General features: G+C 43.0%; 1 long non-coding RNA gene across 1 annotated transcript in view; it reads right to left on the bottom strand.

The window, feature by feature from the left end:
• LOC110260009 (uncharacterized) overlaps positions 1 to 25,717 on the bottom strand; it is an 822,333-nt gene extending 796,616 nt beyond the window's left edge. Inside the window, exon 1 of the long non-coding RNA XR_014841892.1 lies at positions 25,500 to 25,717. This is a non-coding gene — a long non-coding RNA (uncharacterized LOC110260009). The remainder of the gene's footprint in view (positions 1 to 25,499) is intronic.
• Between the last annotated feature and the right edge of the window lie 334 nt (positions 25,718 to 26,051).

Below are 26,051 nucleotides of genomic sequence, written 5' to 3'. Positions count from 1 at the left end.
CCCAAATCACACAGGCTACCCTCTGAATGGGCACAGCCTGTCTCCTTAGCTAGACTGCAAATTCCTGGAAGGCAGGTCACCTGCCCAGGTTCCTTTCCTTTCTCATTTGGGCATGGGAAGAGCCAGGTAGAGGGAAGGTTAGAAACTGGGAAAAGGGGAGGTGAAAATCTACTCCCCAAAAGCTAAAGTAGAAATTAACTCAGTAATGAAAGCTCCATTGATGGCTTGCTAACTTCTCACGGCAAGCTTTTCTTACTTGTCTTTTTATTCATTTATAAACCTAGAAAAGGGGGGAAATGTTAAGAATTAAATCTAAGACTTTCAGCTCTGATAAGATGAATTTTCTCAAATGCCAATAATTCCACATGGCTTGTCTAAAATTAGAGAGAGAGAGAGAAGTGACCAGGACTGTTAATGGATTGGCTTCCATAGTAGATGCAAGATAGTCAAAATTTATTTAAATGATTTTCTTAGGGAATTGGAGCAGCAGGCAATGCATCAGATGCCAGAGTTCCATTTAAATATTATACTAAGGGAAGGGAATTCATTTGGTCAAGCTGCTAAAATGAAAAGGCAGGGACAGAAATGCCCTGGAGAAGTGCTGGGTGTTTCATCTTGAATCCATTTGTAAAATAAACACATTTATTTACCAAGTTTAGTACTTCGACTATTTTCCTAGAATCAGTATTTACGCAAATCTAGGCTGAGAAGGCCAACTGGAATTAAAAAGTGACCAAAACTACAAAATTAATTTGACACTTCTCAATTTCCTTGTTTAGAAACACAAAACAAAATCCTAATCAAATTGGAAGTTTATACAGTATTTCAGTCTACAGCTTGGAAATTGCCACAGTGCGCTGGCAAACAGCAGCCCTGGCGCCTCCAGCCCTGATGTGCTTGTGATGCTGGTCAGGCTACAGCTGTTTATGAGCTTAAAATGCAAACATACGAACTCCTTTCTTCTGTAGGAAGAACTTGCATTCCCACTGACACCTACTGCTGTCTTACAGATGGGCCTGGCCCTGAGATTTCAAACATTCTACAGGAAACACACTGACACACACACAACCTGCCCAGGCCCCACACTACCCAGACACTTCTTAAATTGCTTTTCCAGTAGGATCCCAGGAAAAGGTTCCGTTTAACTACCACCTGCACATGGCCAGGATATGACTGGTTTGACAATCTATAGCCTCTCCAGTCCTGCAGGGGTCCTCAGGGTAACCTCTGCCTCCTGCCTAGTTAATGACCTCTTATGGGCTTTGGATTGGGTGTTCGGTATCCTGAGTTTCCTGTGGCCAGCAGAGGCAGGAAGACCACACAGTATCAAGACATAACATCCCACAAGACGAGGTGTGGCACAACAGACCTACTCCACTGTGCAGGCAACTGGGGCTGGCTGGTGAGGATGTTGTTTAATGGCTCTGCAGCTCACCAGCTAGTTTCATTACTTTGCGCCTCTCTCCTCGCCCCTGAGTATCGGAACTCCTGCAGGCAGGCCGGCTCTTCTCCATAGTTCTCAAAGCTTTCAGAAGCCACTTCTTCCCTGGCAAACTCTTTTCAGCAGTAGCCTGCCATGTTCTCCCCATATTGTCAACAGTTCACAGCTGAAGCCTCAGCGGAATATCCCATCCAATTTCCCATAAAATGGGACATGAAAATAAACACACATATTGTATGTTGGTTTACATTTCCTGCACAGACCCAGCAGGGGCGACAGGAAAGACATTAAGGAAACTATTTCTAAAGCAATGGGCTACATTTTAGCAAGAATACTCTCACTGACCCTAAAAAGAAAGCCATTCAGATGGCTAAAATCCCATATAATTCTTTGAAAACGTTCTTGAACATTCCCATTTTAATTTCCAAAATCAATATGGCTTGCTAGTGCCCTATGCTCAGTGACAACAATTCAAATTGATGGGGAGGGAAGCATGGACATTTTTCTATTGAATGGAAAATTTGGTTATTTTTAAGGACATTATTCCAAGAGAGAAAAAGGTGCTAGGTCCACAGCACCCGACAGAGTATTGTTTTGTTCCTAGAAGGCTGGTTTCTCTTGACATCTCTGCCCTCATTAAAAAAGCATATCACAGTTGTCACCTTTATGTTTTCACTCATGTGGGTTTCAAGCCCCAAAACAGAGTGTTGTCATTTATTTTTCTTCTGAAGAAAAGGAACCCTGCTTGCAAGCACTCTCAATGCCAAAAATCCAAGAGAAACTTCCCGTCACACCTCTCTAGTTCAGAGCACCTGGCAAGTCTGAATTAGTAAGAAGTCTGGACTAGAGAACGACATAAAGCTATCTTACTTCTTTCAAGTGAACTCACTAGTATAATCACTTGCCATTAGCACATTAAAACTGTATGTAACTGGTGCTACTAACAATGCTAGAAAATAGTTTGCTCTCAGGCAGATAAATGGTCCCTCCTGTAGTCTGTTCACACTGTTCATCTGCTCAGCAAACACCTTCCTCATGGATGGTGCAAACATCAACACCAAGTAACACCAAGTGCCCTGCCAGGGATGCGCAGACAGAGTCCAAAGCCACCTTGAGAGAACAATGTATCTTCTGCCCAAAATGGAGCCATTTTATCACATGTAAGAAAACAGAAAAATAATTTAAAAATAAAGGGGACATTATATGTAAGATCATTGCTTCTCTGGGCAATGGCCTTCCAATAGTGGGGGACAAAACGTTAGTCTCCGTACTCCAACTATCAGGAGAAACCTGAGAACTCCTTCCACTAAATTCCCCTCCACATCCTGCTCCACACCAGCCTGTGTTGCTGCCCTAATTCTTCCCCTTCTCCACTCCCAAGCTTCTCCCGAGAGGAGAGAAGAGTGAGAAGTGTGGATTGTCTGGGTCCAGGGCGCTCTCTGCTCTCACCTACTCACATTCCTCTCCCTTAGCACCCCTGTGCCACTGAGCCTGTCGCCATGACCTCTGAGGGCTGGCCAAGGTGGGCATCTTATGTCTACTCTAGCCTTAAAGAGAAATGTCCTCTTCTCTGGCTCTTCCTGTAAGACCTGCACCTTTGCTCATCTCAAAAGGCAAATATTGAGAGACCAAGCTCAGAATGTAAGGCTATAGGACTAAAGGGATCACTAGGCTGCTTTGAGGCCAGGCCTTCAGCCAGAAGGGCTAAAGGAGTTGTGATCGAGACTGGGGGAGGATTTCAGCAGAAACAAGAGTTTCCCATCAGGGCATGGGGCCAAAGCCCTAAGGAAAACAATAAGATGTCTTTGCCGAGAGTGCCCACTCTGCATTTCTTCCTTGAGTCTGATCTAAGAGTTGATGTTTAGGATATGGTTAAACAGCTTTCCAACTCATCACAACTAACTGAAGGAGCAAATAAGTGGAAATTTGGAACATAAGAAGCTGAGATAATCCACACACAAATGCCAAGTCCCCAAATGACTGTGGGCTGACTATATGCACATCAAGACTTTTCTATAAAGCAAGGAGAGTTAAAATTAACCAAAGTCTTTTACCATTTCTATATTTGCAAATAACACAACTGCTAATATCTAGCACCATTTTTAGGGGTGAATGGATTTGACATTATACATACAATAAGATTCACACTCCAAAGATAGTAAGATCCATTGTCAGGCAAATCAGTTTTTCTCAGCTCTCACAAGAAGCTCAGCTGGGTGATTGGTTCAAGGGTCATGCAACTTCCCAGCCCTTCATACAGTGAAGAGTGAAATCACACTTCTGGGAGCCCTGACATAGAGGATGACAAAAAATCCCAAGCAAAAATTGATGTTATTTAAAATTAATGCATATTTTTCTTCACCCTTATAATAATAATCTTTCCATTGATTAACTTTTCCTCAAAAGTCCCTCAGTAAGATAAATGCTCCAAGAAAATCACCACGTTTCTCCTACAGCCCCAGGTTTGGCCAGCATATCACCACCTCAGCCCACATACTCCAGCTTGAGAAAAAAAGCAACAAGGGAATCAAAGCAGAATTCTGAACCTTGGAAAGAGAAGTGAAAACAATGCTCACTAAAGTAGGGGGAGACTGAAAAAGGACACCGATTATATTTTTTCCATAACCATTTTCCAGAGCCACTGCTAGAAAATGATTAAAGTATTATGCTGGCTTGTCATGAGGTTTCACACTGAACTGTGCTCATTTGGCATGTGCAAAGTTTTCTCCCCTAGGGACCATCAGAACTTGGCTTAGGAACAGGCTCTGAGAACACCTTGAGAACTTCATACATATAAGCCAAACGCCTTAATCCCTTAATACACCTAAATTCTGATGAAGTCACTGAAGGTGTCAGAGCAAAACGCAAAATCCTCCAGAGACGATCATCAATTTAGCATTTCCAGTTCACGTGGAGACATTAATTCCACTTATCAAAGAGAAGTACAAAAAGGCACTCATTATGAAAAGCAGAAACCCAAAATGAAGACTACTACAGGCTGGTCTCAGCTGGGTTTCCCTGAATTTATTACCTTCGAAAGTTCAACACAGATCTAAGTCTTCCACCCGAGACGGTAGCTGGTGGGAAAAGGCACCTGGGAGCAAATCACCAGGATCACAGTGGCCTCCTCACTGGTGGTACCAGCTGCGCAAACTCCCCAACACAAGGGAAGGAAGAAGCAGCATCTGGGGAAGCAGGTTAAGGAAATGGTGTGTGTAGAGACAAGACCGTCTTAAATTTTAATATTTTTCGTAGATAATTTGATATATGTTGGGATGAGATTGGGAGGAAATAATTGAGACATATGGGGGAAAGAGGAAGTGAGGAGGTCAGGGAGGAGGAGTAAGGAATAGTAGAAAGGTTGCAAAGCCCAGAAGACAGAGAACAGAAAACACAGGAAGAGGCCAGATGGTGGGAATGGAGAAGAGCAACCACCAAAATTCTGTACTCAGGGGGCATGCTTGTGCCATTTGGAGGAATAACTTTAATTTGTTTTGTCTTTTTCTTACTGTTTCAGAACATCTGTGGCTTAGACAAATGTCTTGTTTGCAAGGAGGAACAGAGATCTCACCTTCAACTCACATAAGTTAAATTTGGCTCTCACTTTAAAAGTTAACCGATTTGGAGGGGAAAAAAAAAAAAAACTAGCCTAAGCCCGAAGCTTCAGAAGATGGATCTCAAATGTGATCTGTAGTTCAACCCACCTTCTTGCCATGAAAGCATAACTAATATATTTCCATATTATGTATAGGGAAAGAGTCTACAAAGGTATGATTACACCTAAGGAAAGTTACAGTCAATGGATTAACTGATCAGAGTTAGGGGCAATGTTTTCTCTATTTCACCCCAAAGTCGGCCATTGGAATAACCTCTCCCTCTTAATATCATTCCTCTCTCTTTCTCTCTTACACACACAGGTGGGCACAGATGCACTCCACCTCACCCTCATTCCGAATCTATTCCTGCTGATAGAGAATTCCAAAGTCTCTGACTGGTGCTCCACCACCTTTTTCCCTTCTAGTCTTAGAGCCACGTGTGTGTGACCTATCAATTCAGTTCTTACTTGTCAGGTCAAGATCAGAGCCAATACATAAGTTTAATTTAAAGAGTTTCTGAACTTAAAAAATAAAAAAATACAAAAAAAAAAAACCTAAATTTGACCTAGAGGGGTTTTTCCCCTCCAACTTCCTGGAGAAGATAAAATAAGATGTCCCAAAGGTAGGCAGACGATAGAGAACACGTGTACAGGGCTGGAAAATCCTCTGCTCTTGACTAACTGAAAGCAGACTAGAGATCCTACTATGCTATGAACTCTCCACAGCTAGAAAGCAGGGTCCCTGGGAAGGTCTGGGCACTGGTCAGAGGTTCCACATTATAAGGGGGAGAAACCACTGGAATGAAGAGTTCAACAAGAGAACCCCATCTGTTTAAGGTATAAAGACACCAGAACATGAAAATCGGCCTGCCAGACCTGTCCTCATTCGCTTGCACCCACTGCAGGCATGTGCTTGGATGCAGAAAATAAAAATGGCCCTGCAGTCCCTTGAAAAACTTTCCTTAATCTTGATGTTACTTTAAAGCCATCATAAATCATGCAACCTGCCAATCTTGCCATGTTTTATAAACTGTGGGGAGAGGTAGAGCATTTCTGGCCCAATGATCTCCCAGTAACAAATGCCAGTTCTAATGCTGCGGTATTTCCTCAATACTGCTCGACCTCTTAAACAAGGCTCTACAAATATATTAACTGTCATATTCTCAATTTCTTTTTTACAATGGGAAGCGATACCCTTTTATGACTGGCTCAATGGAGCCAAGGGCAAAGGCTGTCTGGGGACTGAAAAAACACCCAACTGTGGTGGATAAGGCTTTCTCGCCCATCAATTACTACCCCTAACCTTCCTATGGGTTCTCTGTTCCCTATAGGATCCCCCAAAGTCACACTCCACTGGCTCCCCAGGTTCCTGCTCCATCCCAGCCTGTCCCCTACAACTCACTGCCATCAAAATCGGTATCAAAACCAACCCCATGGGGCCACCCTCTGCATGGCCTTCAGGATCCATCAAAAAGGCTGAACCCAGACAAGCCCAGGGCCTGGCTTGCCTTCAGGAAATTCCGGGCTGTCTGCAGCAGCTGTGGTTCGAGTAGTACAACAAATTCACTTACTGAATGACAACAGCTTTATTGGCAAGCCAATTCAATTAAAGCCCCTGCATCCAACAAAGTCTCCGGCAGCCCTCTCTGCATAAAGAACATGGAATCATGCCTACATTTCCCTGAGTGCCCTCAGCCCTAGCTGTCCCTCTACATGAGAGGGAGAAGGATGAATGAATTAGATGCGGATGATGGTAATTAATGGCTGGCTGTCAGAGAGTCATTTTGGAGGCTCAGCCGTTGAAGGCTCCATATTAAAGACTGCGTCCCAGCACAAACTGACCAGGACAGTCTAGAACTCTCTCTTTCTAAATAGTAGGAATGTCCCAGGCACCTGAGGCAAAGAAGGGAGGCGGGGGAGGCAGGGGAAGGTAAAGGAGGGTTGGAGGGGAAAGAGAGAAGCGAAACATCAGGCAGCTTGCATTGATCAATGCCTCTTACACGATTGATATATAAATAATATGTTCATTTTTCATTTTTACAAAATATGTCCTTTAGGCTACCATTATGGCAAACTTACTTCAGAGCTCCGACATGAGCTTATTAGAAGGGGGAAAGGGAGGGCCGGCTCTAGAGCTAGAAACAAAACACATTTTCTTATAAGATATATATATAGCAGATCATTTTTGCCTTCAGTAACAAAGATAAAATCATACTTTTCGGCACTTGGAGAGAAGGGGAGGGGAGAATATCAGAGAGTGCAGGAAGGGAAAGAAAACAATTAAATCAGCTCCAACTGGCTCATTTATATGGAGATGGGCAGCTCTCACTTTGCCTGTCGCCAATGCCACCAACAGAGCCAAGTCAGGTTAACTACCTAGCAGGAGATAACTTGGGTCGATTGGGCTTAATTATTCCTGATAGTAACAGGTCACCATATGCGCTGTTTGGAGCATAAACAAAAGCCAGATATTGAAGGGCCAAACTGATCTTCCTCCAACAATTGGAGTCATGTGAAAAGCCAGGCTCCTGGTTGGTTCCATCTGTCTAAGTCCTAGTTTTAGAGGTCACAGGGCCAGAGTTGCTACCCACGAAATGTGGGAAATTCTGTGACTGAACTAGAATTAGTCTCTTATCTCACTCCTAGCAAGAGAGGAGAGAGTTCCAGGTGGGAAATTTCAGTTAGGGAATTTGCTAAATTTCATTAGAGGAATTCTCTGCTCATGGCAATCCTCCAGAATGTCTGCCTAGAACCTGCCTTCAAAACTCAAAGTTCAGAGAAAATACCAACTCCACCAGGAAGCCTCCCCAGATTCTCTCATTATAAATAAATTACTCTCTCTGCTACACTCCTACAGAACCCTGAATATGCCTCTATCATGGTCTTTAATCAGTTCTTTGTGACATAGTTCACTGTTTCCTTGTCTGTCTTCCCCAGTAGACAAGGGCTTCCTGAGGGCCAGGATCTGAGCTTTGTGTATAACTGGCACTCAATAAATCTAAGTGGAGCTGAGTTGAATGGCTCTTAGGAAATGAATATGATCTGGCATAGCCTCAGTCTTGGAGCATTATGTGGGGCCTTGTTATGACCCTACAGGCATCAAGATTTCATTGCTGTTTTCTTCACTACAACCACCAAATTGGTTGCCCACTTTAATTAGAACAGAGGCCAGATGTCTGGCCAGCTCTGATAAAACCGGAAGAGTTAGCAAGCTGGTGGAGTTTCCCAGCTGGGGGCTCGAGAGGCTGGCTTCGTGTGGTTGGGTCACCTTCCCTTGCATACTTCCTTCCCTCTTGCTTGACTCCCCTTTCCCCCCTCTACCACCCCATCCTGAGGGCAGCTGTCCCTTTTATCAGCAAAAGCCCTTTCCTGACAACACATCTGTCCAGCACAATGTTTCACCCTGTCCAGTGATTCGGTTACCCGAGGCATTTGCATCCTTGATCAGTGCAAGGGCATGAAACATTTGTGTCCATAAAGAGCAGCAGAGGCAGAATATCTCCTTTCAGGAGCCTACTATCCTCTAAGAATGAAATCTAATATTTAAAGGGCGTGACTCCCCATTCATACTAGATTTCATTAATCAATGTTTTCATGGAAAGGATAAATCCTTTATGCATGCCTTTTTCCTGATTTTTCCCCCATTTAAAAAATGCAATGCTTATTTTTCTTCCCTGCTATTAGCTCACAGAGACCCACTACCATGAACCCAGATTCCCAAAACTCACCCTTACACAGTCACACTGGGGAAACGAGGTCCAGTCAAGAAAAGAGGCAAAGAGACAGAGAAGTGTTCTAGGTAGTTTTAAGCATGTTTCATTAAATAAAACCTTTGCAATCCTTGAAAAAAACAGACTGTCACTGTAATTATGAGCCTGTACTTGGCATGCTAGTGACCAATACATTCAATGCCTCAGGAATATTAAGTAGATCACAGCCTGCATTGGACACCCACTAAGGACTATATTACTGACATTGAACATGATGACAATGGCATTGCTATGACAGCCACAAAAATCTACACCTGTAGGTGAAGTTCAGATAAGCAAGAACCACTGGTATCCTTCCTGAGGAATGTTGACCAAAGAATATGCCGGGGGGGGGGTGTTTTTCTGTTTTTTGTTTTTTGTTTTTTTCACCTTTTCACATAGCCTCTTATATATCTGCATATAGCGTTGAAATTGCAATGAAGCAATGAAGACCAGCACCAAAGTACATAATCATGTTACCAAGGACGGAAGCATCTAACAAAACTCAGGACCTCTGAATGAAGCAGAGATATTTTTAGTGTCTAAACACCTATGATTGTGCTAATACCTTAATGCTGCATGTTCCCTCAATTTATGGAACAGTGAAAACCCAACAAATTGTTAAATAATGCCCCATTTCCCCATTAGCTTCAAATATAATTTCTACTGTTGAGTAAATATCTGGATTCCTGAATGACGCTTTTTTAAAAAACACAACAGATAACAAAAATATGGGAAAACAATATGCACAAAGATGCCCATCACAATGTGCTTTATAACAGTAGGAAATTGGAAGCAATCAAAATGATAACAATAGGTAAATGGTTAAGCAAATTATGATAGACTACAATGGGCCATCATGCAGCCGCCATTAGGAGGATAAAGACCATATAGCAACACAGAAAAATGCAAGTGACATGTGCTAAGTGGGAAAGGGATTGGAAATTATATTGTTCTGTGGTTACAACTAGATAAAAGCATGCATATTAAAAAAAAAAAAAAAAGACCGGAAGGGAACAAACAAAGATAATAACTGTGTTAGGGATTATGAGTGATTATTTTCCCTTATCTTTACTCCTCAAACTATCACGAATGGTGTTTCTTTTATAATTTAAAAAATAAATGGAAAAATCCAGCAACGTTTTAAGAACTATTATTTTTAAAGTAGCTATAATTTTGAAATAAAGAAGAGTATTATGCGAAATATTCTAGCTAAATGAACCCCAAATTAAGAAATACGTGGAAATAGCAGCGCTGGCAGGATGAACATCACCCCGCTCTGCTGCTCCCACCACTCACACATGTCTCAGGGAGACTTCCCTTCTGGAGACTTTCCACCAATTCAGATCTACAGGCCTCTTTCTAAATATTTTCATTCCACCTGGATGGCTCATTTCAATACCACCATTGGATGGGAGAAAGCAACAGCAGCTGAAACTGAGGGCTGGAATGTCAGGAGTCTGCTTAACCATAGGTGCTGGCACCCTGTTGGCTGGCCACAATGGAGCTATTCACAGGTGGATACGGGAATGGCCATACAGGAGAGAAAAGAGGTGGGGAAGAGTGACTTAAAGTAAACGTGAATCTCTTCTGCTCTGCTGAATAGGATCCCGGGATCCTGAAACAACTTGCACCTTTGGCCTTGGGTCTGCTGTGTGTGACCACTGAAGAATTAAAAAGAATGAGAATAAAAGCATCAGAACTCTGGCAGGGACCGACTTTTATTTCTTTACTCCAAACAGCATCTCTTATTGTTCTAGAGGATCATGCCTACCTCTTGACCAGAATCCTTTCCCAAACTACTGCCTTCTGGACCCCACAGAAAGGAGTACACCGAAAATTCATCTCATGGCCAGTTAGTAATAATCTACAGGTATTAGCTAACAACAGTAAATTTCTGAATTATAGAAAGAGACCATGGATAACCAAAAATTTCTCCAGCAAGATGTCCCACTCACTTAGCAACACTTATTTTACTTCACATCAAGTCATAGAGGTCACAAGTTTATGTGTCAAAAATGCATCTTTTCTGTAGTCTTGGGTGAGTACGACTTATATCCCCATATAAGCTATAAATGTTAATCACTTTTTAAGACAGTGGCCTCCTTTTAGGATTTGGCTTCTTGCCATGACCCTTTTGATAACCTTATCAACCCAACATATTAAAATATTCAAATTCAAGCTCGTAAGTATCAACCATCTAACACTGCTCCAAGAGTCTACTCCTAAAACTAGCTCTTTAGGCTGTTATAGTTACTTTCATATGCAACCTGAGTACACAACAATATCATATTCGGTTTGGAAGCCAGACCTTATAAAGTGTGAACTCTTTTAACACACCATTGGAGTACACAAAACAACTATAATGCATATGCACATGTTTTTAAATGTAACTCTTTTGCTGACCTTCCTCATCTCAGTGATTCTGGTCTCACCGCTTTAGTCAATACAGTAGGTTGTTTTGGCCATGTTCTGGCCAGGGAAATGGAAGGGAGAATTCCAGTCTTCCTTTGGATGCAAACCCCAGATAGCACCTGAATTAAGAGAGAGAAGCAGAGGAGGGCAAGAGGCATCACCCCAGAAGAGAGATTTATTTTGACTTCATGAGAGGCAAGACAGTCCCCACATATTTGCTTGGCATGAGCAGAGTTTAAGAACTTACCTCAGTACCTAAAATAAGCACAAAGGATATCTTCTCATACTATACATTGACCTGGACTACCTGTTCTGTAACTTCCTCCTTAGACTCTCAAGTTTTTACAACTTTCTTTGCCTGAAACGGCTTCTTAAACCTGTAGTTAAATCAACTGCCACACTCTTCCTACAGAAACGTCAGCCTGCCCAGGGCCAAGGCAAAGGGTTACTGCTGAAAGGACACTCAGGGACTCTTTAGTGGTGGCCACCAAAGGACCAGAAGAGCCTATGATCCAGCCCCAGAGACTCTGGTGTAGTGGAATGGAAAGCCACCCAGGTGCGTGTGCACAGACACAAACACACACACACGACTCTCACAGATGGCCCAAGCATGGAACTTTGAAAAACAAGGATGCAGTCCAATATCATCTGAGGCTCACAGAAGTTTCCCAAGACACATATTCCTTTGGCAGTCGAGTTAGGGAGCAGTATTCAGGTCTATAGACTCTTGCCACATCCTACTGCCCAGGGAGCTAGAGGAAAAGCAGTTACTACTGGAGGCCAGGCAGGAGCAGGAAGCACTGCTCTCTGCAGTGGATACCAGCATGCTCTGTGGCTTTTGGAACCTGGATCAGGCACTTGGTGCTAACAGGTCTTAATTTTACCTTTAATGACACCTATGGCTAACCTTCCCCACAGAAGCCACAGAAACAAAACTCTTTTCTAGGCACCTGTATTTAATTTCTTATCTTGTCAGAACTGGCCAACTGGGGCCAGCTTCAGGAAATCCAGCTCCAGCTTCACTGGGTGTATAACACGTATCAATGTATCAATGAGCAAGTCACTCACCATCTCTTAGGCTTCTGCTCACCCACCTGAAAAGTGACCCTTCCTATTTTCCTTATTTGTTGTGGTCCTCAAATGAGATCACAAAATGTCCCCTGAAAATTAAAACCTTCTGGAAGCATAAGGTCTTACCTAGTATTTTTATACTCTTTATGGATCTTGTATAAAAAGAGAAGGAACAGACCCTCTTCTGTGACAAGAAGTGGATAGGACAGATCTACTCAAAACTACCAGAATTGCTCATATTTTCTAGGAAACCTAAAGGTTTCCTTTGTGGATCCTGTGTAACAAGAGAAGGAACATACCCTCTTCTGTGACAAGAAGTGGATAGGACAGAGCTACTCAAAACCACCAGAATTGCTCATATTTTCTAGGAAACCTAAAGGCTATAGCCATTGTACACAATGTCATGCAGACCTGTGGTAAGCAGAACAGAAATGACGAAGCCTTTAGAAGGAGTGTGTGGACCCCATGGCTTTGTTGACTTCTTATGGCCAAGACCCACAGATGCAGGACTGGGGTTTATCTCATCAGAGCCACCAGTCCTAATGAATCTGGGGTCCTTAGATGGCTCTCCTCCCCAGCTATCTAAACACATGGTCCTGAAGGCACTTCCTGTGCCTCCTAAACCAGCACTCACAAACGCATTCCACGCAGGATTCCAACTAATCAATTTTCTGCCTGCATTTGCATGTTTAAAATGAGGAAAATATTTGAGACCTCTGTTTTTTATTCCAGATGGAATCTGTTTGTAAAAACCCAGAACTCCCTTCAGGGGCCATTGAGAGGCAGAGGAAGGTGAAGGGTGGGGCTTCTGGGAAGGCTGTGAGGCCCCAACTTCCTCTTCAAGTAGAACAGCTGCACTTCTACCTAATCAGGCTTCCACAGAAAGCTTCATTTTGCTAATTTTTTTAAAAAAAGTCATGAAAACCAGTCACCTTATCCAGTCCCTGGTTTATAGGTGAGGAAATCACATTAGAGAAAGGTGAACTGATATTCCAGCTTCCTCCCGTAGCCATTTGCCCAGGCAGGAGAACAATGGGAAATTCTTTCTCCAATGGACGCGCTTCCTGCCAGGGTCTCTGGTCTCTGTGCAGCAGCTGGGCGACTCCTCCTGTCTGTCCTGGCACACCTGGCAGCCCGCAGCAGTAGCTACCTCCAGTTCCACCCCACCAGTGCCTCCCTAGGGCCTCTCTTGGGGCACTCCAGTTAATATCTGGGACGGCACCCCCAGGGTTCCTCATCTCCTTGGCCAGCACATCTGGACCTCTGGTTTCTGGATAGCACCACCTTTACAGAATCAGCTCCTCTCTAGGACCTCTTTCAAAGGACAGTTCTCAAAGAAAAAAAACATACAATTTATGAATGACTATAAAGTGACTCCAGGGAAGCAAGCCCACATAAGGAACTCTGGTTGTCACACTTAGTTGCCCCCTCAGGGCCCAGGCCTGCTGACTCTCCTTAGCTCAGGGTGTGTTCTCATGTCTCTAAAGCTGTCCCTCCAAGAATTGCAGGGGAAAACTTTTTGCTCTTTCTGGAAAAAATATCCAAGCTTATAGCTGCAGGCCTTGGCAAAGCTTCAAATTGTTCTTCACAAGCTCTCATAAGGCCCAGAGACACAGATGAAGACTGACTCCCCAGCTAATCTAATCATATGGCTCTGAAGCTATAAGAGGTAGCACTGGGCAGGACCTGAAACAATAGCTTGGCCACTGTCCCTAGTGGCAGTTGGAGGGAGGGGGATGTTTAGAGATGGAAAATTTCCAGAAATCTCCTCATTTCCTATAGGCTGTCTCTCTGGTCTACTCTCATTTCACTCTGCCAACCACAGCAAGAATAGACAAGAGGCTAAGGGATGGCCAAAAAGCACACGAAAAGATGTTCAATATCATTAATTATTAGAGAAATGCAAATCAAAACTACTATGACATATCACCTCACACCAGGCAGAATGGCCATCATGAAAAAGTATATAAACAATAAATGTTGGAGAAAGGTGCAGAGAAAAGGGAACCCTCTTAACTATTGGTGGGAATATAAATTGGTGAAGCCACTGTGGAGAACAGGATGAAGATTCCTTAAGGAACTAAGAACAGAACTACCATATGATCCAGAAATCCTACCTCTGGGCGTACGTATTTGGAGAAAACCATAATTTGAAAAGATACATGCACCCCAATGTTCACTGCAGCACTATTTACAATAGCCAAGACATGGAAGCCACCTAACCTAAATGTCCATTGACAGAAGAATGGATAAAGAAGATGTAATATATATATATTACATTACTCAGCCATAAAAAAGAATGAAACAATGCCCTTTGAAACAATATGGCAATGAAGTTAAAAAGACAAAGACAAATGCCATATGATATCACTTATATATGGAATCTAAAAAAATGATACAAATGAACTTATTTACAAAACAGAAACAGACTCACTGACTTCAAAAACAAACTTATAGCTACTAAAGGGGAAAAATGGTGGGGGGGAAATTAGGAGTTTGGGCTTAACATACATACACTACTATATATAAAATAGATAACTCCATATGATATCACTTATATCTGGAATCTAATATATGGTACAAATGAACCTTTCCACAGAAAAGAAACTCATGGACTTGTAGAATAAACTTATGGTTGCCAAGAGGGAGGGGGGGGGACTGGGAGGGACTGGGAACTTGGGATTAATAGATGCAGACTATTGCCTTTGAAATGGATAAGCAATGAGATTCTGCTGTGTAGTACTGGGAACTATGTCTAGTCACTTATGATGGAGCATGATAATGTGAGAAAAAAGAATCTATCCATGTATTTGTAACTGGGTCACCATGCTGTACAGTAGAAAATTGACAGAACACTGTAAACAAGCTATAATGAAAAAAAAACCATTATATAAAAAAATAAAAGGTATAAACTCATAAAACTTATAAATTACATTCTAAAAACAAAACAAAACAAAAAGATAACTAACAAGGACCTACTGTATAGCACAGGGAACTCTACTCAATATTCTGTAATAACCCACATAGAAAAGAATCTGAAAAAGAATGGATATATTATATATACATATATATAACTGAACCACTTTGCTGTATACCCGAAACTAACACAATATTGTAAATCAACTATACTCCAATATCAAATAAAAATTTTTTTTAAAAAGAGAAGGTTAGGGGCAAGCAGGCTGAGCTTTATTCCATGAAACGAACTGCATCTGTCTCATACCTGATGAAAAGTCTCCAATATCAGAGACTTCCCTGGTACTTAAGTATGAAACCCAAGGACTTAACTCACAAAGGAGAGCAGGACAGCATGAGGATCCAGATTGAACAGGATGATGTTCACCCTACAGAGTGAGATGTCCTAACATCCACCTGATGTTAACAAGTATTTTCTTCTTCTTGAGAGCTCCTTGAACCAGGATACCTTGGGGAGGAAATGACTGATTCTGGGTCTAAGGCCAAAAAGTATAAGAGAGTCACAGAATATCTTGACCCAAAAAGTAAAGAAGTATGGAAAAATTAATGGAGACATGACAAATGGATTATGAAGAACTTTTGGATGGTACAAGGGGAAAAGTGTATGAGGTATGGCGTATATATCATTATATCTATGTTATATTTATTGAGCATGGTAACAGCATAGTGGTTATGTGGGGAAAATGTCCTTGTTCCTAGAGATGCAGTCTGAAGCATGTGTGTGTGTGTGTGTTTAGATGGGGAAGGGGGAGAGCTATAGACTGAGAAAGAGAAAGGTAAAGCAAACGTAGAAAAATGTCAGTTGGTAAATTTGGTGAATGGTTTATAAATGTTTATTGTACTAGTCTTCTAACTTTTCCTTGAGTGTGAAAATTTTCCAAGTAAAGGCTCATGGTAGGGAAAGGGGTCTTATACAAAGGCAAATTTACCTTGAAGTGGATAAAGCTTAAGTGTCAGGGTCCCTCACTACATGGGGCCCTTCTAAGGTCCTAGTAGATTACTAAGGATAACTGGTATAAAGAGCAGGTGAGATGAATGATCACAACATAAAACCCAGGACATTCTGGAATCTTATAGCTCACATACAAACAAAACTGGATGGAGGTGGTCCTAAGTCTGTCTACGACCTAAAAGTTTACAAGACATTACCAATTACAAGCAGCAAAGTGGATATTTTCTTAATTATCAATAATAGAAGGCAAATTTCTAGTAAGCATGTTAAAGAAAGACTAAATTATCTCTCTATTCTCTATGTATAAAATATTATAAAATTGTTGTCATACAAAGAGATGAACAAAGAATACAGAAGGAAGGAGTTTCCTTCATGGCTCAGCAGTTAAAGAACCCAACTAGGATCCATGAGGATGTGGGTTTGATCCCTGGCCTCATTCAGTGGGTTAAGGATCCAGAGTTGCCATGAGCTGTGGTGTAGGTTGAAGACACAGCTCGGATCCTGCGTTGCAGTGGCTGTGGTGTAGGCTGGCAGCTGTAGCTCTGATTCAACCCCTAGCCAGGGAACTTCCATATGCCATGAGTGTGGCCCTAAAAAGCAAAAAAAAAAAAAAAAAAGAATACAGAAGGGGAAGTATCATAGGAATATGCAAAGTAATTAATGAATAAAAACATTATGTTAGTTTTCTAGGCTTTGTCATGTTTGTAGCATTTGTCAGCATTTTTAATAATTGTATAATTTGATTTAGTTTTTCTTTCTATATATGAATTAACTTTTAGAGCCTCCCTTCTTCCAAACTGTATGCTTCACATCTCAAACATGTTGATCTACACAAATACATACATACGCACACAAACAACTACATGTAACCTTTTTTCAAAGCAACATCTTTTAGGCTTAGGGGTCCCCAGGACACATTTGGAAAACACTGCGCCAGAGGAAAGTTGCTTCCTTCATCCACTTCCATCTATTGTGGTAGCTGCGCTATGGCATTTGATTTCCTGGAAGACATTTATTTGAAGAGCTTATTTAAAGCAAATAAACCATATTTTCCATTGACCTTATATTTACATATAGTCTGCTTTACAGGGCCACATTCATTAACCCAGCCAATTAAGGTCCAAACAGCACTATGAGGGAGGCAGGACAGGTAACAAGGAAGGATTTGCCCCAGGTCCCACTTTACAAACATCCACCCCATCCTTCAGCCTCTGTTTGGCTACTTCGACGTCTCACATGAGTAAACTGAGGCAAGGGAGGCTGGAGGCAACTTTTCTTGGAACAACAAGGCATAGGATCTGGGCTTCCATTTTGTGGATTACTGTTGAATTGGTAAATTATTTCAACAGGCTCAATTTCTGTGGCCGGCTTGTCCTTTGACATCTTATGTCAAAGGTGCTACCTGAGGAGAGACACAGAAGGCTAGGGCTCACATAGGGGAGAGAGGGGAGTGAGTGTGAAGGTTCAGCCTTCCTCACCTCCCCAAAGTGGAAACCATAGATAAGGTTAAAGAAGTAGCCCTAAATGTTAGAGGAAAGTGTCAGGAAGAAGGGCAACTTTTTGTGGGTCCCCCCTCCTACCCATCCTGCATCAGCACACAAGGGACCAAACATAGCCTCCTGGCTCATGAAGGAACTGGAGGACAGAGCCCCATCACAGTGCTCACTGGGCACTAAATTCTCCTGCTTTGATGTGGAACTGCAGGGGCAGGAAGGGAAGCCCTTCTGGTAAAAACTCCAGAGCTAACGCGCTAATCCAGATCCCAACAACAACAACAATATCATCATCATCTTCTTCATCATCATCAAATAATCATCATTTATTAAGCATTTTCCTAGCCACGTTAGATACTTTTCATGAATTATCTCATTCCCTGTAACAAACGAGCGAACACTTCCCCAAACACTGGGGTAGGACGGTTCCAGCAATTCATTGTGGTAAAGGGTACAGAATATGGCTTTGCTTGGACTCAGGTCAATAAGTAGGTAGAGGAAGCTGACCCCTACAGTTGGGAGTCAATCCCACCCCTCCACAGCCCCTCCACTAAACCCTCAAAGGATCAGCAACACTAAGCTTCTACAGAAGAAGAGGGTACAAGGGAAGGAGGGTGGGGACAGGGATGGTGAACATGCGGACTATGTAATGCTTACACTTAGATACTAAAGTTTACTAATAAGTAAGAAATATAATAATTATACAGGTGATGCATTATATATTTTCACTGCAATATTTAGACAATATTCAAGTTTATATAGTTAAAATAGAAATTCACTCCTCACTTCCTCTCCTCCTACTGTTACCAGCTCAGTGGCGTCCTTCTAGATTTTCCATATATATGCATGTAGACAATATTCACCTAGACAGGCTCAGAAGCCTTGCCTCCAACATCATGGTAGGAAAGAATGACTAGGAAACATTTCTGGAAAAGATTGGGGGAAAAAAAAAAGGTAGGAGGCCAGTGTCACCCATTCATCCCTAACCATGGCTCCGAGAGATCTACCTCAGATCAGATTTCCAGGAAACAGACTCTATGACAGAGACTTGGATGCAGAGCAAATTAGGAAGCACACTTGGTAGCAACACCTGTAAGAGAGCAGGTGGGAGAGTTGAACTGTGTGGAGCAGCTGTAACAGAGGCCAATCCTGCACGGAGCGCTGGAGTTGGGATACCCTTCTGGTTTGTCCCAAGGTAAAGCAAGGGAGTCAGGCTTTCCTACTCAAGTAACTAATAACTGGCAGAGAGCCGCTGGGAGAAGGAATAACATTGGACAAGGCAGCTTCCTGCTTCCAGGGCTGCTTCCAGAGAGAGTGAAGCTGTGAATCAGCAGCCACCAACACTGGTTTTGAAGGGAGGGCACTAAGAAGTCCACCACACCATGGCATATACTTACTACAAGACCTTCAGATGTTTCAAAACATTCTCTTCTAGAAAGGATGTATCTCTTCTAGAAAAGATGAGGAGTACATAGGATGGAAAAAAAATGCTGAGTGAACAGATAAGAGAACGTCACAACCCAAATGTTGACACAACTCCCAGATCTGAAATGCCAAGGCTCATACCTAATGTTCCCACAATTTCCAAGAATGTTGTATTATGCCATACCCTAGACAATGACATACACTGGACCTCAACTCCAGTTGCCAGTAAGTAATGGCTTCCCCTTTGGCCTAGAGCACTGAATTCCGCTGGACAAATTCCACCTGTGTGTTTGGAAATAAAAAGAATTTAAAAAAAAAAAAACTTTTTTCTTTATGGATAATAATAAAAACAATTCTAGGAGGGAAGTTAGAGCAACACAAAGCTTTCTTGGAAACCTCATTGCTACACCAGGAGCAAACTTCCTGGGGCCCAAATTCATGGTCACATCCCACCCCCAGCAGCCCTCTGGCAGACACAGATCCAGAGCTCCTGTTGAGCCTGTTCACCTGGTTCTGTTTTCTTTCTTTCTAGGCTCAGCAAAGATACCCAAACCTCCTGAGGGCAGGACCAGCTCCAGCACAAAGCTGGGACCCCAGGCATCTGGACAGTGTTTTGAGTCCAACTACATCAACTCTGGTATTGTGGGTGATGCTGTGTCATGTTGATTGCATTTTCCTACAAACACTCATAACGAATAACTGACCCTTCCTAAACCAGGCCTAGGCCAGCATGCTTTCCCATGAAACCCTCCAAAGTTCCTTCAAGTGGGATTTCTATCCAGTAGAAATTCCAGTAAGAAGTGTCCAAAATTCTCACAACTAGTGTCAAAGTAACACAACCATTATCAGTAAATGGCCAGTAAATGTACCTCTGGATCTCAAGCTCTTGGTCTATAAAATGGGCAGTTGCCTGCCTACGCTGAACTTGGCATAACAGGTCAGAGGACAGACAGCATCCCTTTCAGTACTTAGGAAAACAGATTCTATACATAAAAGATAAAGCTGATCAACTTTGTAGCAAGACCTTGTCCATTGGTTCTAGAACATGAGAGATTGATGGTACAACTAACACTAAACAATCACTGCACACATTAATTCAGCCACTAAAGACCTCCTTCTCCATAAGTTCATGTACATACAAATCTGCTTTTTGGGTTCTAGGACAAGGTAGTCAGGGAAGGGTTAATATTTGGGGATTCATCCTTAACCATCTTTTTTTTCCACGTTTTTACAAAGATTGGCAGAGCAAATGGCCAACTGTCCCGAACCAGTGACTGACAGGACAAAAGTGCAGGAAAATAGGGACCAAAGTGGCCCAGCCACCCCTGACTGATTTCTCCTGCAGGAGTCTTACCTTCAAAGGGGACAAAAGACAGGCCTTGCTAGACAGTAACTAACACAGGTAGAGCACTCACTTGGGCCAGATACTGTTTGAAGCTGTTTGGCATTAAACCCTCACAACAATCTCAGCTTTTATCCCCAATTTTCAGATGAGAAAACTGAGGCACAGAGAAGTTAAGGGACCTGGTAGTCACTGTCAGAGCTGTGATTCAGCTTCAGGCATCTAACTCAGGAGTCTGTGAACTTAAACTAGATGCTACCTTGCCTCCAAATAGGAAACATCTTCCAAGAAGTGCTTTTACTTTCAATCCTTTAGTTATCTTTAATTTCCAAATTCCCTTTCAGACAGGCAGAGCCAAGGCTACTCATTTTGTGGAGATACCAGCTCTACAAGAATTAATTAAATCACAAAATTAATCAGTTATTGGACACAGAATGGAACCTAATACAACACACAGCACAGATCTTTACAATTTAACCAAGCACACAAAAAACCAACAGACTCAAGTCTGTTCCTGATCAGCAGACACTTGGACCCACATGCGAGACAAGTGTGGGAGGTGACTGCTAAGCTCAGCCCCATTATAGCCCCCAAGGCACATCACCTCCTCCCTCTAATTCATCTTGGACAAAGCACTGAACCCATCTGGGCCTCCTTCTAGGAGCAATAACATGAGTCAATACATTTTAAGGACAAAACAATAATAAACATCTGCATTATCCTTAATCATTTCCAAAACATTTCAAATGCATCATCTCCTAAGGTCCTCCTAACAGCACTATGAAGGAGGCTGCGCAGTGTTCATTTTAGAGATGGAGACACCGAGGCTCACAAAATTTGTGGTCTATCCGTCCCATACATAGCTCAGTCTTGATGCTGGATCCCCAGCTCTTTCCACTATGCTCTTTCAATTGTGTTCTGGTTCAAAATCCAGCAGTTGAAGGTCACAGTCGAAGAGAAGCTGGAGAAATCTGGACCTTCCATCAAACCAAGGACCATTCATCCCCTACACCTCAATATATCATTGCCCAATAAAAAGGAATGTTGGTTTCCATTATTTAACCAAATAGGATCTATGCCATGAACATTCCAACTGCTAATCAGACATGGATCACAAAAGGACACCATTTTCCACATAGTATAATCTGTTTTGCTGGACTCCCATCCCAGTGGTGAAAACTTTGAGGGACCCCAAAATGCCAGTGGTCAACTTGTGCAATTCACGTATTTTGTGATCAAAAGACTGACCTACTCTAATATCGTGTCTCGTCTGATTTTTTTTTTTTTTTTTTTTTGCATTGAAACACCACTGGCCACCAAAATCTAATAGTTCTTTATATTATTAGGTCATTTTTTCCTCCCAGCCACCCTGTGAGGTGGATACTATTATTATCTCTATCTTACAGATAAAAAAACTGAGGCAGAGAGGTTAAGTGACCTGCTAACCAACATCAGATCTGTGATTTGGGACTCAGCTCTGGTGGACACTGGAATGCTCAGTTAGATAGAACTTCTTCATAGCAACTCTCCTCTAGAATTTGAGTTGAGGGTTTGTGGATAGTGCTTCATTTTGCTCTTTTAGTTTCACTGTTTATCAACAGAGTTTATCACCATATCTTATCTGTAATTTTATTCTTTTGGCTCATAAGGAGACATCTTTACACTCCCATTAAAATTGAAATCTGGAAGGGGCAATGGGCAAAACCCTTATCAGTTATCAGGTAATAGAAAATAGGAGAAATGAGTCTGCAGAGACTTGGAAATGCCTGGGAGGTGACAAAAGGAAGAGAAAGGATGGACAGGAGAGGTGTTAAGTTTTCCAAAAACAAATGTCAGCTCTCTTCTCTCCCCAAGCTCTTTACAGCATAGCATTTACCTCTATGAATGAACCCTCTACTTACCAAAGAGAAAAAAACACAGAAGCTATAAGGATGAGTGAGTGAGTCCAAAAACATAGGGCCTGACTCTCTCTCTTTCCCCTCCAACCCCAGGGAGCTACTCTTTTTCTAAACTCTTGGCCTCCACAAGATCGTCCTCTACCCCTGATGTAAAGACATGCCACCCTGTCTCCAATGGCAGCTGTCCCAGTCTTGCATGGCCAGGCTCCATGTTGCAGCCCACTCCTCGGCCAGACCTGGTTCTCCTGCAGCCCACATTTTCAACTGCTGCCAATTACCCAGTATTTTTTTTTTTACTTCTTGGTAGTTTTTTATCAGGCTACCTTATTTCCATGTATGTGAGCCACTCAAATACCTTTTGCAACAGACAAATGTTCAAGGCAAATGTTCAAGGCAAAAGTATAAGTGTAAGTTAAGTAAGGCTGCCAGAGAACCGGCAAGATGGCGAAAGAGAAGCAAAAAAAGCAGCCAACCTTCCGCAAGTTCACATAAGGCGGCGTGAACCTCAATCAGCGGCCAGACATACCCTAGCAGCAGCTGAGGAGCAGCGAGCAAGGAGGCCTGCGGAAAAAACAGCAGCATCGCGCAGCGGCAGCGCCTGCGCAAGAGTAGAAGGAGGCACCACCCACAGAGATACCCGTGGTGAACACACACCTGTGAGTTGTGAGCCGCCTGCCCAAGGTGGTGGGCGTCTACAACTTCAGGACCTTCAACCGGATGGAAATCAAGCCTCAAATGATCAGCCCTACCTGGGCAAGCTCTCAATTACCTACAAGCCTGTGAAGCACAGCCCTGGGCCACTCACAACACCAGCTTCACCCCCCTCAAGTAGCCTATGGCCAAAAAAGGCACAGACTTCTCTTAAAAAATTAATAAGTAAATCACGTCACCGATAAAGGCAGAAATAATAATGATAGCAATAATCACAACAACCATTGATGCAGTGCTTCCTGCATGCCCTGTACTTTACATACCTGATTGCATTTAATTTTCTCAGCATGTCATTCAGGTAAGCATATTCACAGATGGAAAAACCGAGGCTCAAAGGCATTAAGTGACGTGCCTACATCACCAAAAAATAGGAATGCCCAGCTCCACCTGCAGGTTTATCTTTCTCCAAAGCCCAGGCTCTTTACTAATATCCTAGATTCCTTGATCCACTCTACAACCAGGCAGGCTTTGTTTGAAGGAGTTGATTTCTTTCTTTGTTTTCCCAGAATATTTGCTAAATTGACATATCACTGTTGTTAAAAGTTCAACCAACTACAGAGTTTGAGGGAAAAGTCTCTGTAAGACTGCCTTCACTTCGACCACTAGCTACAAGTTCAGATATATCCAAAACCATCAGATTGCTTCAGATTGGCTGACTGCAGATACAAAGGTCCCCTCAAACACCCTCAGATTCAATAATTTAGAATGACTCACAGAGCTGAGGAAAATGCTATACCTACAATGACAGTTTTATTACAGTGAAAGGATACAAATTGAAATCAGCCAAGGGAAGAGATGCACAGGACAGAGTTGAGGAGGGCTATAAATGCAAAACTTGTGGTTTTCCCCTCCCCATGGAGTCATGGACAGCATGACCTCCTACCAGCCATGATGTGAGAGAGTACACACGGAGGACTGCCCGCTAGGGAGGCTCACTCAAGTCTTTAGTGTCCACAGTTTTTACTGGGCCTAATCATATACTGCCCACATGGTTGACCTTCAGGCCAATATTTTTACTCTTTACTTCCTCTCGAGTTTAGACTTGATATGGCATGTCCCAAAGCGCCACCATAAATCACATTGTTAGGCTCTCCCAAGGCCAAAGCCCCCACACAAAGACAGTCCTATCAGGCAGGACAATTCCGGGGACTAAGAGATCACCTCCCAGCATCTGAGAGCAAAGGCCAGGCCTCTCTTCAGTGCTCAGCTGCACATAACATACCAAAGTACCTTGACAAAGTATCTTGACAAAGATGAAGGTAGAAGAAAAAAATGATAGATAGGACAGGATAGATAAAATCTATAATTTCAACTTTACGGTCAAAATAAATTGTAAAAGAGCACATGACCGAGTCCCTGGGTTCGGGTGGGTAACACACTGCATCTGTTTTACTGGTGGGGTCTAGAGAGCTTTACTCCCTTGCCCAAGTCCTCATGGTGGTGTAGACAGAAACAAAGTCTCACACTCACTGACTTCTACTAAAAACACTCATTGCCCTCCACTGTGGTGCCATAGACTCTCTTTCATAGCCAAGTGGCCCTGCCTGATATTTCCCACAGTGTCCTGGGTTTATGGAGAACACACGTCTCTCAATAGACAACATGCTCAAAGTGCCCTCCCTTCACACGCCCCTTTGAAGTCCTAGAAGGAACACATAGAAATCCACTCCCATCCAGATTCCCAGCTGCTGAGGCCATGGGCTCATGCCAAGAGCTCTGGGGATCCACATCCACCTGGAGCATCTGGGAAAGAGCCCCTACTCCAGAATTCCAGGTGTGGCACAGTAGGGCATTTTCTGCTAAGACCCACCCCAGCCCTCCCAGCAGAGCCCATGTGGGGCTGCAGTCACATTAAGGGCAAGAAGAATCAAATTTCTACTCTGCCCCGACAAGCTCTTTCAGGTCTCCGGGCCTCCCTTTTATCTTTCATAAGGCTTAGCAGGCTACTCCAAGTGCAGTCCAAAACCAGCACCAGGCATGGCATTACCAGGGAGCTCTTTAGAAATTTAGACTTTCCAGCCCCACCCCAGGACCGCTGTGCTTAATTTTGCACTTTTAATAAGATCTTCAGGTGATTCACATGAACAGTAAGGGTTAAGATACACCAACTGAGACCATCTCCAAGTCCTTTCCAAGACCTAAATTCTGAGATTCTCAAAAGGCAGCTCACAGCTCAATTTCCAGACCTCAGGGTTGAGATGCCTTTTGGATCTGGGGGAATCCAAGCTTCTAATCAGGAGTGGTCAGAAGCAGAGTCACGGAAGGCGGCTGTGAAACCCAAGCCCTTGGACAGGCAACGTGGGACTGAGGAGCAGGCAGAGGAGACGGTTCATTTTTTCCATAGGCACGCTGTGTGTGCCAGCTGAGGTCTTTAATGTAAACCCTCCTGTGCTGCGACCTAAACAATGAGAGTAATTATGGGCTCACTTACCCCCTTCAGACGCAGGGCTCAGGGTCGGCCCTCCACAGGGTCCTGCAGGAGGTCCCGTTTCTGAGTCAGGGGGGGCCTCTGGTTAACCAGAGCAGACCCGACTCTGAGGGGGCAAAGTTGACATACCAGCATAATTACACGTAGGTTGACCATATTTACTGCAACTCTGTTGTTCTAGAATTTCAAACAAAGACCGAACCCTAGGAAAACATACCACTAAAGAGAAGCAGATTGTCCTGAGTGATTTATTGAAGAACAAAAGCAAGCAGAAGAAAGAGAAGAGGATTATCAGAGACTTGCACAGACTTCCCTTTCCCCTGCCTGGTCTAAGGAGAACATACAGTGACCACCGCTTTCCCACCCTCCCCAACGGAAAGGCCTCAAAACACGGACATTTTGCTTTTTCTGAGGCGTGTTTTCACGTGGCCACATCAGATCCCATAAGCCCGGTTAGACTCATCAGAGGAAAGCAGGCAGTAAGCAGCACTGTCGGAGCAGAGACAGCCCCCCACCACCCCTTCCTTTCTGATTCATTTCACTCTCCCCACATAC

This window comes from Sus scrofa, chromosome 3, assembly GCF_054392235.1.
Source record: "Sus scrofa isolate SSC_HxYL_T2T_F1_AM1 chromosome 3, Sscrofa_HxYL_maternal_Yorkshire_Landrace_v2.0, whole genome shotgun sequence".
Taxonomy (NCBI): Eukaryota; Metazoa; Chordata; class Mammalia; order Artiodactyla; family Suidae; genus Sus; species Sus scrofa.
Note: the sequence above shows the minus strand (reverse complement) of the source record. Positions and strands in the feature narration are given on the sequence as shown.